Source organism: Colletes latitarsis, unplaced genomic scaffold (assembly GCF_051014445.1).
Source record: "Colletes latitarsis isolate SP2378_abdomen unplaced genomic scaffold, iyColLati1 scaffold0143, whole genome shotgun sequence".
In the NCBI taxonomy this organism is placed as follows: domain Eukaryota; kingdom Metazoa; phylum Arthropoda; class Insecta; order Hymenoptera; family Colletidae; genus Colletes; species Colletes latitarsis.
This window is the reverse complement of record NW_027488493.1, coordinates 27,501-33,248: the sequence shown is the minus strand read 5'-3', so window position 1 is coordinate 33,248 and position 5,748 is coordinate 27,501.

Genomic DNA, 5,748 nt, shown 5'->3' with positions numbered 1-5,748 from the left:
CACAAAAACGAGCACGTGAACGCCAATTTTCGTCTATACGATTCTTATGCAGTTTTATATTCTCTACACGGTCCACTGATCGTTTTATTTTTTTGTCGAATTTTGAGAATTTTTTTTTTTTTTCTCGAAAACGAGCTCGACGACCTGCACTTTTGACGACGCCATCGTGTTCCCCGGATTTTTTCCTGCAAGATAGCGTGTCTATTTTTTGTCCTACGACGATTTTTGACGCCGGAGCGATGATTCGGAGCAGAGCGGACTTAGAAACTTTCGCGCGTCGACCGCCGGACCGATCGCTCCAGGCTGTTTTTCGTCAATAACTCGAAAACGAGCACGGTAACGCTCGTTTTCGCCCGTACGATACTTGTACCGTTTACCGTTGGCTACCTGGTAGATGGTTTTTTTTTTTTTTATCTCGAAGTTTGAGAGCTTTTTTAATTTTTTCCACAAAAACGAGCACGTGAACGCCAATTTTCGTCTGTACGATTCTTATGCAGTTTTAGATTCTCTACACGGTCCAATGATCGTTTTATTTTTTTGTCGAATTTTGAGAATTTTTTTTTTTTTTTCTCGAAAACGAGCTCGACGACCTGCACTTTTGACGACGCCATCGTGTTCCCCGGATTTTTTCCTGCAAGATAGGGTGGCGATTTTTTGTCCTACGACGATTTTTGACGCCGGAGCGGTGTTTCGGAGCAGAGCGGACTTAGAAACTTTCGCGCGTCGACCGCCGGAGCGATCGCTCCAGGCTGTTTTTCGTCAATAACTCGAAAACGAGCACGGTAACGCTCATTTTCGCCCGTACGATACTTGTACCGTTTACCGTTGGCTACCTGGTAGATGGTTTTTTTTTTTTTTATCTCGAAGTTTGAGAGCTTTTTTAATTTTTTCAACAAAAACGAGCACGTGAACGCCAATTTTCGTCTATACGATTCTTATGCAGTTTTATATTCTCTACACGGTCCAGTGATCGTTTTATTTTTTTGTCGAATTTTGAGAATTTTTTTTTTTTTTTCTCGAAAACGAGCTCGACGACCTGCACTTTTGACGACGCCATCGTGTTCCCCGGATTTTTTCCTGCAAGATAGGGTGGCGATTTTTTGTCCTACGACGATTTTTGACGCCGGAGCGATGATTCGGAGCAGAGCGGACTTAGAAACTTTCGCGCGTCGACCGCCGGACCGATCGCTCCAGGCTGTTTTTCGTCAATAACTCGAAAACGAGCACGGTAACGCTCGTTTTCGCCCGTACGATACTTGTACCGTTTACCGTTGGCTACCTGGTAGACGGTTTTTTTTTTTTTTATCTCGAAGTTTGAGAGCTTTTTTAATTTTTTCCACAAAAACGAGCACGTGAACGCCAATTTTCGTCTATACGATTCTTATGCAGTTTTATATTGTCTACACGGTCCACTGATCGTTTTATTTTTTTGTCGAATTTTGAGAATTTTTTTTTTTTTTTCTCGAAAACGAGCTCGACGACCTGCACTTTTGACGACGCCATCGTGTTCCCCGGATTTTTTCCTGCAAGATAGCGTGTCTATTTTTTGTCCTACGACGATTTTTGACGCCGGAGCGGTGTTTCGGAGCAGAGCGGACTTAGAAACTTTAGCGCGTCGACCGCCGGAGCGATCGCTCCAGGCTGTTTTTCGTCAATAACTCGAAAACGAGCACGGTAACGCTCATTTTCGCCCGTACGATACTTGTACCGTTTACCGTTGGCTACCTGGTAGATGGTTCTTTTTTTTTTTATCTCGAAGTTTGAGAGCTTTTTTAATTTTTTCCACAAAAACGAGCACGTGAACGCCAATTTTCGTCTATACGATTCTTATGCAGTTTTATATTCTCTACACGGTCCACTGTTCGTTTTATTTTTTTGTCGAATTTTGAGAATTTTTTTTTTTTTTTTCGAAAACGAGCTCGACGACCTGCACTTTTGACGACGCCATCGTGTTCCCCGGATTTTTTCCTGCAAGATAGGGTGGCGATTTTTTGTCCTACGACGATTTTTGACGCCGGAGCGATGATTCGGAGCAGAGCGGACTTAGAAACTTTCGCGCGTCGACCGCCGGACCGATCGCTCCAGGCTGTTTTTCGTCAATAACTCGAAAACGAGCACGGTAACGCTCGTTTTCGCCCGTACGATACTTGTACCGTTTACCGTTGGCTACCTGGCAGATGGTTTGTTTTTTTTTTATCTCGAATTTTGAGAGCTTTTTTAACTTTTTTCTCAAAAACGAGCACGTGAACGCCAATTTTGGTCTATACGATTCTTATGCAGTTTTAGATTCTCTACACGGTCCACTGATCGTTTTATTTTTTTGTCGAGTTTTGAGAATTTTTTTTTTTTTTTCTCGAAAACTAGCTCGACGACCTGCACTTTTGACGACGCCATCGTGTTCCCCGGATTTTTTCCTGCAAGATAGCGTGTCTATTTTTTGTCCTACGACGATTTTTGACGCCGGAGCGGTGTTTCGGAGCAGAGCGGACTTAGAAACTTTCGCGCGTCGACCGCCGGAGCGATCGCTCCAGGCTGTTTTTCGTCAATAACTCGAAAACGAGCACGGTAACGCTCATTTTCGCCCGTACGATACTTGTACCGTTTACCGTTGGCTACCTGGTAGACGGTTTTTTTTTTTTTTATCTCGAAGTTTGAGAGCTTTTTTAATTTTTTCCACAAAAACGAGCACGTGAACGCCAATTTTCGTCTATACGATTCTTATGCAGTTTTATATTGTCTACACGGTCCACTGATCGTTTTATTTTTTTGTCGAATTTTGAGAATTTTTTTTTTTTTTTCTCGAAAACGAGCTCGACGACCTGCACTTTTGACGACGCCATCGTGTTCCCCGGATTTTTTCCTGCAAGATAGCGTGTCTATTTTTTGTCCTACGACGATTTTTGACGCCGGAGCGGTGTTTCGGAGCAGAGCGGACTTAGAAACTTTAGCGCGTCGACCGCCGGAGCGATCGCTCCAGGCTGTTTTTCGTCAATAACTCGAAAACGAGCACGGTAACGCTCATTTTCGCCCGTACGATACTTGTACCGTTTACCGTTGGCTACCTGGTAGATGGTTCTTTTTTTTTTTATCTCGAAGTTTGAGAGCTTTTTTAATTTTTTCCACAAAAACGAGCACGTGAACGCCAATTTTCGTCTATACGATTCTTATGCAGTTTTATATTCTCTACACGGTCCACTGTTCGTTTTATTTTTTTGTCGAATTTTGAGAATTTTTTTTTTTTTTTTCGAAAACGAGCTCGACGACCTGCACTTTTGACGACGCCATCGTGTTCCCCGGATTTTTTCCTGCAAGATAGGGTGGCGATTTTTTGTCCTACGACGATTTTTGACGCCGGAGCGATGATTCGGAGCAGAGCGGACTTAGAAACTTTCGCGCGTCGACCGCCGGACCGATCGCTCCAGGCTGTTTTTCGTCAATAACTCGAAAACGAGCACGGTAACGCTCGTTTTCGCCCGTACGATACTTGTACCGTTTACCGTTGGCTACCTGGCAGATGGTTTGTTTTTTTTTTATCTCGAATTTTGAGAGCTTTTTTAACTTTTTTCTCAAAAACGAGCACGTGAACGCCAATTTTGGTCTATACGATTCTTATGCAGTTTTAGATTCTCTACACGGTCCACTGATCGTTTTATTTTTTTGTCGAGTTTTGAGAATTTTTTTTTTTTTTTCTCGAAAACTAGCTCGACGACCTGCACTTTTGACGACGCCATCGTGTTCCCCGGATTTTTTCCTGCAAGATAGCGTGTCTATTTTTTGTCCTACGACGATTTTTGACGCCGGAGCGGTGTTTCGGAGCAGAGCGGACTTAGAAACTTTCGCGCGTCGACCGCCGGAGCGATCGCTCCAGGCTGTTTTTCGTCAATAACTCGAAAACGAGCACGGTAACGCTCATTTTCGCCCGTACGATACTTGTACCGTTTACCGTTGGCTACCTGGTAGACGGTTTTTTTTTTTTTTATCTCGAAGTTTGAGAGCTTTTTTAATTTTTTCCACAAAAACGAGCACGTGAACGCCAATTTTCGTCTATACGATTCTTATGCAGTTTTATATTGTCTACACGGTCCACTGATCGTTTTATTTTTTTGTCGAATTTTGAGAATTTTTTTTTTTTTTTCTCGAAAACGAGCTCGACGACCTGCACTTTTGACGACGCCATCGTGTTCCCCGGATTTTTTCCTGCAAGATAGCGTGTCTATTTTTTGTCCTACGACGATTTTTGACGCCGGAGCGGTGGTTCGGAGCAGAGCGGACTTAGAAACTTTAGCGCGTCGACCGCCGGAGCGATCGCTCCAGGCTGTTTTTCGTCAATAACTCGAAAACGAGCACGGTAACGCTCATTTTCGCCCGTACGATACTTGTACCGTTTACCGTTGGCTACCTGGTAGATGGTTCTTTTTTTTTTTATCTCGAAGTTTGAGAGCTTTTTTAATTTTTTCCACAAAAACGAGCACGTGAACGCCAATTTTCGTCTATACGATTCTTATGCAGTTTTATATTCTCTACACGGTCCACTGTTCGTTTTATTTTTTTGTCGAATTTTGAGAATTTTTTTTTTTTTTTTCGAAAACGAGCTCGACGACCTGCACTTTTGACGACGCCATCGTGTTCCCCGGATTTTTTCCTGCAAGATAGGGTGGCGATTTTTTGTCCTACGACGATTTTTGACGCCGGAGCGATGATTCGGAGCAGAGCGGACTTAGAAACTTTCGCGCGTCGACCGCCGGACCGATCGCTCCAGGCTGTTTTTCGTCAATAACTCGAAAACGAGCACGGTAACGCTCGTTTTCGCCCGTACGATACTTGTACCGTTTACCGTTGGCTACCTGGCAGATGGTTTGTTTTTTTTTTATCTCGAATTTTGAGAGCTTTTTTAACTTTTTTCTCAAAAACGAGCACGTGAACGCCAATTTTGGTCTATACGATTCTTATGCAGTTTTAGATTCTCTACACGGTCCACTGATCGTTTTATTTTTTTGTCGAGTTTTGAGAATTTTTTTTTTTTTTTCTCGAAAACTAGCTCGACGACCTGCACTTTTGACGACGCCATCGTGTTCCCCGGATTTTTTCCTGCAAGATAGCGTGTCTATTTTTTGTCCTACGACGATTTTTGACGCCGGAGCGGTGTTTCGGAGCAGAGCGGACTTAGAAACTTTCGCGCGTCGACCGCCGGAGCGATCGCTCCAGGCTGTTTTTCGTCAATAACTCGAAAACGAGCACGGTAACGCTCATTTTCGCCCGTACGATACTTGTACCGTTTACCGTTGGCTACCTGGTAGATGGTTTTTTTTTTTTTTATCTCGAAGTTTGAGAGCTTTTTTAATTTTTTCCACAAAAACGAGCACGTGAACGCCAATTTTCGTCTATACGATTCTTATGCAGTTTTATATTCTCTACACGGTCCACTGATCGTTTTATTTTTTTGTCGAATTTTGAGAATTTTTTTTTTTTTTTCTCGAAAACGAGCTCGACGACCTGCACTTTTGACGACGCCATCGTGTTCCCCGGATTTTTTCCTGCAAGATAGCGTGTCGATTTTTTGTCCTAGCTCAATTATTAAGGAAGTTACGGTTTCTTGATTTTTCGGTATGTTCGAACTGGTCTTTTAGGCGGGCGCTCGGTCGCGCGGTGCTTTCGCATCGACCGACGTACCGATCGGCGGCGACGGTTTTTCGTCTATATCTCGAAAACTAGTACGCTAACACATATTTTGACCTATATGATATTTGT